Source organism: Melitaea cinxia, chromosome 10 (genome assembly GCF_905220565.1).
Source record: "Melitaea cinxia chromosome 10, ilMelCinx1.1, whole genome shotgun sequence".
Lineage (NCBI taxonomy): Eukaryota > Metazoa > Arthropoda > Insecta > Lepidoptera > Nymphalidae > Melitaea > Melitaea cinxia.
The window spans coordinates 11,710,974-11,721,912 of record NC_059403.1 but is presented as its reverse complement, the minus strand read 5'-3'; positions in this window follow the sequence as shown (position 1 = coordinate 11,721,912).

The window sequence follows — 10,939 nt, the reverse complement described above, 5'->3', positions numbered from 1 at the left end:
TATATGAAAACAATGTCAGCACTCGTGTTTCCAATAAAAATTTAAAATACAATTAATTTGTAAGCCACCGCCAATCGGAGTTAAATAATCGTCACGAAAAGCAATTTACGCATTCAGCCGCTACAATCTGTGAGAAACAGCTTGGGTTTGCAATAACCGATCTATAATGCCTACGTCATTATTTTTGTGATATCGCTTTGCTATTGATGTAATAAAAAGCAAAAAAATAATAACAATGAAGTAATTTTAAAAGGTAAACAATTGTTTTTGCTCGCAAACGAAAAAAATAAAATAAAGGTAACCGAAGAAATGGGCTATTAAATGAGAATTATAAAAGATAACAAAAAAAGCACTAGTCATGTCTTGATCAAATTTATAATTAGGGAACTTTCACTGGCAGATAGCTGATGAAACAAGGAGTAACTTAGGCTACTTTTATTTTAGAAATGTATTTATTTTAAAACTGCGACCTGAAAAATTACTTTTTTGTTAAATTCCACGCGAACGAAATCGCGGGCACAGCTAGATAAATAATAATTTCAATTTAAATTTAGTGATGTACTTGTCGTTATGATAGTGAAAACTGACTGAGCCGAGACGAAACGCCCGTTCACACTATCGGGATAATATGTCGCTACAAGTTCGATCTCGTTCAGTCAAATATTCATAGACGGATCGTTGCTGAAGTGTGATTTAATCAGAACTTGACTGTTATTGATATTGCGAATACACTCATATTTACTCGTCTTACAATATTTTACCGGATCGATATCGAACCGAGAACGAACCCATATATTGTAGAATTCATGACAAATCCTCAAACTTCGATCTGAAGAATTAATAAAAGTAAAATTAAAAATTTTAAACCCCCCCCACCCCCCGACACACGAAATAAACTCTAAAAACTAACAAATAACATTCTAAATCTATTACTTATAATTATTATCGTCACATATATTATGTAAGTTGAAATATTTTTATTTTTCAATCGTCGTCGCGTTGGGGGACCGCTAAAAATTATAAAGTATTTTTCCAACAACAGCTAATTATTTAATACGAATTACATTTAGGTACGAGCGACTTTACGCACGGCGAGCTCGGTGTGCGGTACGCGGCGCGAGGGTCCTTTCAAACTGTTTTTCTCACTAAGCGGTTCCCCAACGCGACGGCTCTTGGAAAATAAAAATATTTGAAGTTACATAATATATGTGACAATAATAATTATAATAGGTTTAGAATGTTATTTGTTAGTTTTTTGAGTTTATTTTTTGTGTTGAGGGTTTTTAAATTTTTTTAATTGTACTTTTATTTTGTCCTTTTTAAAGAAGGAATTATAAGGAAGGAGTTATTAGTAAGGTATTTTAGTGATTAGTTAGTTAAGTTAGTAACTTAGGTCCAAGGTAGATATCATATTAGTTTTAATTTTTTTACCAAATTTCGAATCTATAGGACATATGTAAGGTAGTCAGATTCCCTCATCAACTATTAAAGAGCTGAGGATCTTCCAACGGCTGATTAGGACATGGTTACCTTATCACATACTTTCAATTCACTGAACTAGCGCGGTACGAAATTTCGAATCGATAGTACATAAGGAAGCTAGTCAGATCCCCTAATCAACTAAAAAAAGAGCTGATTATCTTCAAACGGCTGAACAGATCATGATAACATGGCTAAAAACACTTGAGTTAAAATTATCTATGACACAAAAAAAACTAAACGAAAATCGGTTCATCCGTTTGGGAGCTATGAAACCACAGACAGATACACAGATACATCTACAAGCCAAACTAGCTAAATTAGCCCAAAATTTACGATATATCAAATTTAGTTTAAAACTAATGAAATTTTATTTACTAGATATAAGTTATTCATTATGAAATAAGTAACTGAAACTGAAAATTATATCTAATAAATACCCGTAATTAAAAGTGTATAAATGAATCCAGTAATAAATTAACATAACATTTTAGCAATGTTAATTAATATTATCGTTTGAATCTAATTGAAATGTTTATATTGTATGACATATTATTATTTCTAATTAAAATATATTTAGTCATTATAAAGCATATTGTGCAAATAACGAATAACACTCGTTCCATGATATACCTACAAGGAATTGAAAATTTGACTGGAAAAAGTCACATTACTTACAAATTAGACAAGCTGATAATACCCGTGAGTATCGACACGTGTACCTTATAATAAAAACTTCGAGCTCATCAATACCATTACATTCATAATATTTGTTAAGAGCTTAAAGATAATTTTGAATACTATTGGAATGTTCTTAAGACATGAACGTTGGCAGGAAAAAATTACGCTTTAAAATATTACCGTCGTATTTCTCTATCAGACTTAAAAAAAAATATATATAAGTCAGAAACGTTTATTAGATATTTGTGTTATAGGGCAATTTTTAAATATCGTAATACTAAAATAATCATCAAGCTTTTGCATTGATATTTGAAAAAATTATTTATTGAAGTATATATCGCGTCAGCTGTAATAATTAATATTGAATAATCATAAGTTAGTAACCTGCAGGATTCTCGTGTAAATAGCCGCGGCTAAAATTAATAAATTCGAATATTTCCGCAGCAGTTAAAACGAACTTTGCGAGTGCTCTGAATATTAATACGCAGGTCAGGACGAAATTAATTTATACGAACCAACCAACCTCTACTTTATAGGAATTTGCTCGTTAAAAATTCTATTTTCGTTCAATGTAGAATCACGATCACTGGATTTGATTCAGTAAGAGTTGACGGCTACAGAATTATTAAAGAGTTTACTTATAATGTCTTATAATATTATAATGCGAAATAATCTATCGAACTTCATTATTTTTTCATTGAAATCCATTTATAAAGGGCTTTTCAATAAAAATTAAGGTTCTGGTTGATTCAAAATATATATATAAACATTATATTTTGAAATTCCTTTCCTTACTGTGCAATTTAAATTATAAATACTATTGTATTTCAGGAATATATTCCCGAAATAAAAAGGTTAAAAAAAAAACACGTGGAGTAGACAATATTAAAGCATGATCTCATGGAGTGTGAAAATAAAAAAAAATCCAGAAAATAAATAAAAGAGCTAGAGCATCGCTGTAATTAAAAATACTTTTATAATCTCATTTTACAACGCCATAAACATAAGATGAAATATATCTCAACGACGCAGTAAATATATAAGCTTCTGTGATACTCTATAAAATACTTCGACGCGGTTCAAGTCAAGAAAAATAACAAGGTACTTCAATTAATAGAACCAAAGGTGGGAATTTGTTACTTTCGTATATACTCGAACTGCATTTAGGTGTAAAATAATATTTTATGGTTTGATTTTTTACATTAATGTAAATGAAAAATGTGAAGATATATCTGTTTTCCTTTATATTCTACTATATTCCTTTATATATACTATAAAATATTTTCTTTTCTATTCAGATTATTATTTTCTTTCAAAACCTTTTATGTACAAATATATCTATACAGCCTATGTGAACAAAATGTACTCTTACATTAATCAAGCCTCAATTTCATACAGTGACTTAATACAAGAGCGCTTTAAAGATAAGCATGTAAGGGCTCTCTTCAGCTCTACATCGCTATCCGTCTCACGTAATTGTATTATATTTGAGTGCGTGGAACGAAAAAGGGAAATACTATTTAAGCTTCTTTTCTTTATCGACAGTTTCGATAAATAATTTTGTAAGAAACCTAGGTATTTAATAAGATACATTATATACTATCACTACTATTAGTAGGACAATTACGATGAAATATTACAAAAAAAAACACCTTTGTTAAATCTATTTTGATACGATGGTTTCGGTGCTTGTTAAATATTTTAAAAAAAAGTTAAGTCGTCAAACTAAAGTTTACAAAATATTATAAACTTAATCAGTAAAGATATATGCTTGTCATATACGTACAATGGAAGTATATGATCGCAAAAAGGTTTATTCACTAAGCAACATTTATGAATAGATTCTTAATAAAATTTATTAATTAATGGATTAGATCGACACGTATTTTCCTTTTTTCAGAGAAGGGTTTTGCTTTTCCTCGACGGATACACAATACACGAGTGTATTAAATATATTAGCAAAATAATCTGAAAAAGAAACAAAATATAATATCCGCTTCACCGGAGCTACAAAACTGATTATAAAGCAAAATATACACAAAGAAAAGATTTGTCTAATTGTGCTAATAACATAAGTTAGCATTATAAATAATTTAACATTTTATAAATTGTATTTATGATACTAAGCTACTGTCAAAAAACAACTCATTAGACAAGTATCAAAATTTAACATAGTTAATTTAAAAACTCAACTGCAACGGTCATTTGCAATAAATAATACAATTATAAGTGATGTGTGACTACGGCACCAAAGAATATAGCCACCCCCTCTCTTCCCGTGGGTGTCGTAAGAGGCGATTAAGGGATAACAAGGTTCCACTACCACCTTGGAACTTAAGAAGCCGACAGATGGCGGGATATTCATCTAACCGCTGGCTTTGAAACACACAGGCCGAAGACGGGCAGCAGCGTCTTAGGTGCGACAAAGCCAGCCCTGCGGTCACCAACCCGCCTGCCCAGCGTGGTGACTATGGGCAACATACATGAGTTCACGCATTTTTGGCGCGAACTTGTGGAGGCCTATATCCAGCAGTGGACTGCAATAGGCTGGAATGATGATGATGATGATGATGATGAATACTAAGTTATAACTAAAGAGATTAGAATAACTGTTTATTAAAACTATTTTGAACCAAACTTTAAAATAGAATTATTCCAAATCTTTAAAATGTTTTACCAAATCTTTAACAAAGTATTTCTCGCTTCAAATAATAGGTATTTGAGTATTCCAATAAATATACACTTTATCACTAACATTGTGAATTGTATTTCATTTGTTTAGATTTTGCGTCCATTTATATTCATGTAACAAACTAATTAGTCATTGTTATTAGATTCAGAATTGATTAGTTTGGGTTAGTCATACATCATGTGGGCCGACGTCGGAGTTCTGGATCCGACATCTTACTATTAACTACTCTACAATAATTATTGTGCCTAGCAGTGTACACACATTATTTTTACTACATTTAGTAAGTATATTAAAGCACCGTTGTAATTAAATGGGCCGATTTTTTTTCAATGCGTATAATTATTAACGTAAACGTGCATAATTTTGCATAAATTAAACTTGCCACGTTATCCAAAAATATCTTTCCGATTATTATTATTTTATGCATCCGATTGTGAGTAAATTTGACCGTTGACAAAGGCCGGTAGTTTGACAAAAGTTTTACAATGCTTCTCGATAGATAAAAATACCGAAAATATTGCAAATACGTGACATGGGTTTGGAATAAACTAGAGGGTCTGAATCATCGATGTTATTATGTTACATATCTCCACAATAAATTTTTATGTTCATATTTTTACAACGAATAACTCTCCAAGAGTTCTGGCCCTCTTACTCATCATAAAAATGCAACATTACTTGAGAGGTATCATGTAGGTGCGATATTCTGTAAGTAGTAATTACAATGGAAATAAAAGTTGGAAATAATATTCTATCAACATAATTACCTTAAGCATCTACATTATATTACTGTTATTATTTCTCATCATATGAACAAATTAAGGATAAATAAATTATTTTGGCTTTAATGCCGCCATAGTTAAGACGAAAGACGTACTTTACGTAATTTTAATTAAATCTTGCAATAATATAATCATATTTTTTTGATAAATAATTTTATAAAAGATTTTCTACTAGAAATAAAAAAATAGTATTAATAAATTAATAATTGCATAAAATTACACGTAACAATATAATGTGATTTTTTTCATTTTGAATTCCAACTCGGCTTGGCAACGCTCGAAAAACTTGCTTACATTTTCTCGTACATCATTAATTAGTGTCTGTCTAAAATTTTGATTAGAGCGCGATATAGTGGTGACAAATGTTTCTATACCTTGATACCTCTATCGCTAATTACTGGCTCATAAAGAATAGATAGTGGTCTACTTAAAAATAAGACAACTCTTCGAAAAGTTTGCTTATCTGACATAGTTCAAAATGCCTTAAAATAGTTCAAATTGTCCTGAAGCATCTGAAAGTATAATACCAAAGAGTTATACTTATTGTCCGCAGAAAAAGGGTTGGGGCTTAAAATACATAAATGGTAACCGCACATGGGAAGAGCTCGCGAGTAGAACCTCATCAGGCTGAAGAACGATCAGGTCGTGTGAAGCTGAAAGATGATAGTATCCGGCGGCGTATCGATAGAGACAAATGCAGGAAAGACGATGATAGAAAGGTTGGGAAAAAAGTTTCTTCGTTTTTTATATAGAAATTCAAGGGAAGATTTTAAAAAAATATGTTTAAATTAACTATAATATAATAACTTTCCCCCATCTTACAGGTAGTGACGAGATTACATCGCTGTAGGAATTTTGGGACTTCTCATTAAAAAACTGCGACAAGTAGTTTTGACAGTCCTCTCTTGATGATAGTTTTATATTACCTAAAGAATTCTGAAAGAAGAAACAGATCGAAATCTGAGGGTGCAAGATCGGTGCTATACGGTGGCTGCTTTAAGACTTCCTAGTCAAACTCTCTCGTTTTTTATTGAGTGACCTAAGGACTAGTGATTGTAATCCGGTGTCGTTTTCGATCCGATCCGGATCTAGCGGATCAAACCATAATAATAAAGACGTATGTGGTCGGGCGTTGTTATGATGAAAGATCATCTTTTTTGAATCTTTTTCATCTTTTTCTAATCAATACTGGTCACTTATTCTCAATTTCTTGCTTAAGTCAGCCGTTGATAGTAGCAATCCAAATCGATGAAGAAATTGTACCCATTGAAATAAAATTAAATTCAAAAATAATTATGACAAGTTATTTGACTATTGTAAAATAATTAGATAAATTAATAGATAAAGCTTATTACTCGGTGCAGGATTACATAATTGATAAAGATGTGTGGACTTAGTGACGCTGCATTTCATGCAACATGTTTCTAATTTTGTACTAAAACACAGTTTATATATTATTTTTCAAAAGAGTAGCTGCGGAGTTTCTTGCCGATTCTTCACTGCAGAATCTACATTCCGAATCGGTGGTATCTTTACTTTTACAAAAATAATAATTTATTTTTAATGTTTTAATTTGTAAAATGACGATTCGAAAGCGCTCTTGGGGCCTATCTGAATAAAGCTGTTTTTGATTTTGATTTTATTTTTGATAATAGCTATAAATGATAAGATTAAGCTAACCTTATTAAGTGAAGCATTTTTTAACAACTCTTTAAAAGTATTTAAGAATTTAGACTCCAATAGTATAGTAGCCCGACAAAAAAGTAAGTATAATTATGTTACTTTTGCCGAAATACAATAACTTGTACGGTAAAAGAAAATTAAGCTATATAATAACACATCTTATAAAAGAACTTCCTATAGCTTTACGAGAATCTTTAACAAAAAAAAACATAAAAAGATACATAAAAAATATTTTATTAATATACAATAAATAAATAAATTAATATTAAAATTTAACTGAATTAATTTAAATTGATTGGTCGGTATATCGGCATACAGCGTTTAACCGATTGATGTGTGACAATTATTATAACATATAATTAATAAATACTTTGATAAGAAAATGATGTACTTCAACATTAAGTCGAATATATTATGTACCTAGTTACCTACTGATAATGTTAACAATACTGATGTCCGGTAAAACTCAAATGAGTTTATGTGGCATGTTATAAATAAATGAAATCCGACTATGATCGATATGAAAACGTTCGACTATGATCTCTTTCGTACATTTAGTCTCTTCAAAAATCGTTCGATATCATTACGTCCTAAGAGAGAATCGCAAATGAGCACACGATCCATTGGGATTCTTTCAGTGAGTTCATATGGCAGTTATTAACATTGAGCTTTTTGTATAGCCAGCCTCTTTCAAATGGGTTTGTCCAATGGGTTGTTTCAAAACTATTTCATGGTCAATTCCCAAATCTTGAGCTATATCGTAGCTACTCAAATGTCAATCAAGCTCCTTTTTCCAAAAATATCGTCATGTTTATTCGTAAGCGGGTGACCAAAGCGAAATGTAAATTTGGCATCAAAATTTCCTGACTGAAATCGCTTAAGCCAATTTTGTGCTACTCTTACTGACACTTTTTTAAAGTAAAACTTTAAAATGTACCAAATTTCTTCGTTGGATTCACCCATTTTATCGGACAGAAAACAAATGAAAAGTGGCAGAAGCTACTGTTTTGATTTCATTTTTAAAATGTCACCTTTTGATAGTATTAAACCCAGCCAACAATACAACCAAAAAGATTTTATTGCAATTTTTTACTAGAATAATTGTTTGCTTGCAAACGAAAAAAAACGACTTCAATTACATCGACAAGTAATACGACGTCAGTTGACGAAAAAATCGGTTCATAAGCGACGAAGTTATCCCCGAACATACCTACATAAAAAATATATAATAAAATATATTGAGTAACCTCCTCCTTTTTTAAGTCGGTTAAAAAAGCGAAAATACTTTTTTCCCGACCCATTATAATTAGTACAATAGCAAAAGATACAAGTTAAAAATACATCTTTACATCGTATATTCATAAAATATCACGAAACTGGTTATTATAATAAGGCATTTTGTTTTAAGAAATTATCAAGTACTAGTCCTGAAATATAATGTGACAATAACATTCAATATCTCGCTATCCTTTCTCTCAAGGGCTTCGGAGCACGAAACAATTTCGTGACGGATTATTATTAATTAACATTCCCTTAGCGCAGGTAATTAATATTGTGACGAATTTAATTAGCACTAGACAAAACAAAACAAATTTAATTAACTATAAAATTTATAGGCTAGTCAACAAGTCATTAAAATAAATTATGTTGTTTTAATGTATACAACATGTATTATTTCAAAAACCTACTATTACTAGAGATTGTTCTGTCTTATAAACAGGCCGTAATTTAATTTAATTTATATTTTTTAAGTTTAATTTATATTTTACGAAAAATCCTAACTATTTTAATTCATTCCGTAAGACAAAGAGAGAGATTCCATATTTTCCGTCAATGATATAAATATTCGTTCTATAAATGTCACAGTCTGTCGCGGTGACTGGGTTCGAAATATTCTCATGCCTGTGACTATCTGTACCCGTGACTTAAGAATCTATTCGTATTTTTATCTTATGTATTAAAAATATTAGTTTCATGTCACTTGTACTTAAGCGAATACACTAAAAGTAGATAAAACAAACGTTAAAAAAATATTTTTATCTGTTATTCGTGATTAGAACGCCGCTGGTTTTTAGAAAATGTCACCACCATCACACTCGTGATTAAGCGTTTACACGAAGAAGAGGTCAGACAAACGTATTATTTCTAGAATACCAGTTTGATATAGTCGAATATCTAGTATTTTGTCACAGTAAGTTTGTCAGTGTCAGTATTTTGTCACCGATATTTTAAAACCACAGTCATTGTGAAAACCAGTATTGCCATGTACCTATTACGACACAACTCTAGTGAGAGCCTTTACAGAGCCTACAGAGTATTCGTACAGCTGTCATCCTCCATATCACTACATTTACTTAGACGGGATTAGAGCTTCTATTCACTTATTCATTTTTATTCGCATAGATTAATATGATCATTTTATACTTAGTGTTTTACAGTGTCGTAAGGGATGGACGTCAGCGATGCATAAACGGCAAGACGACATGAATACACGACGAACGGACAGGGAGGAGGCAACAAAGAGGTACTTTGGATAGAAAACTATTTATTCTAGCGAGGTGATTACAGAGTCGTATTGAACCCGAAACTTTCTGAGAGCCATCGGTCAATAGGCACAGTAAGGACACTCAATGCAGATCGTGCCTGAACTAAGTGCTAGAGACTAGTGTTGTACTAACAGAAGTGCATATACAATTAATATCTTATTAGCTAGTATATTTCATCAATTACAATTGGTAGGCTGAAACTTTGATAGCGTGATGTAACTGAGGATACAGCCCTCTAATGACGAGTGCGTTACTTAACATTTTCAATTTTTTATTTAATATATTGTTATAAATTAAAAAAGCTTACGTGTACTAAAAATGTCAAAAACATTATTCCGAAGCAAATTTATTTAATTAAGAAAGTTTCCGAAATATATTTTTATTTAAAACTTGTAATGGAAACAGAACTTCAGAATAACATCTATTAAAAAAAAAACTATTAAAATTTTCATATTTCTCTCATTAACATCGGTGAACGGTGGGTACTCGTCGGTGAATCATTTGCGTGAGTACTACCCACATTTTTGACTAGTTTTGTTAATCACTCGATCATAGTTTTATGATTGAAAAATAAATAAATATATATAAAAATGCTCATTATATTGATTTAAAGAAAAAATTGAAAACTACTGTTAGCGTTGAAAGATTTAAAAGCGTTACTAGATTGTACCAAAAATGGAATAGTAAAATGTAAAAAAAAAAGTATTTAAAAGCAAAATTTATAATTAATTTGACCAATAACGAATTATATAACTCGAGTAAAGTAAAATAGTAGAAGTGGCAGACGACATCTAACATGTTTTAAGCATTTGTAAAGTATCACAGGAAGTCGATAACATTAATTTGCGGTAGCAGCGACGATCACGAACAACTTGATCTTTGTGGTAACTAGTAGTTGAGTTTTGAAGCCCTCAAAATACTAATAAAGTTGCAGGTAAATGAAACATATTATTCAATTTAAATGCAATGTCCGACTGTCTTCTATGTCCGTATTTATAATACCATTCACTAATGAATAAGCTTCGCGTAAATTTCGGTTCACTTCTTCACTTCAGATCTTTTCCTGTCATAATGAT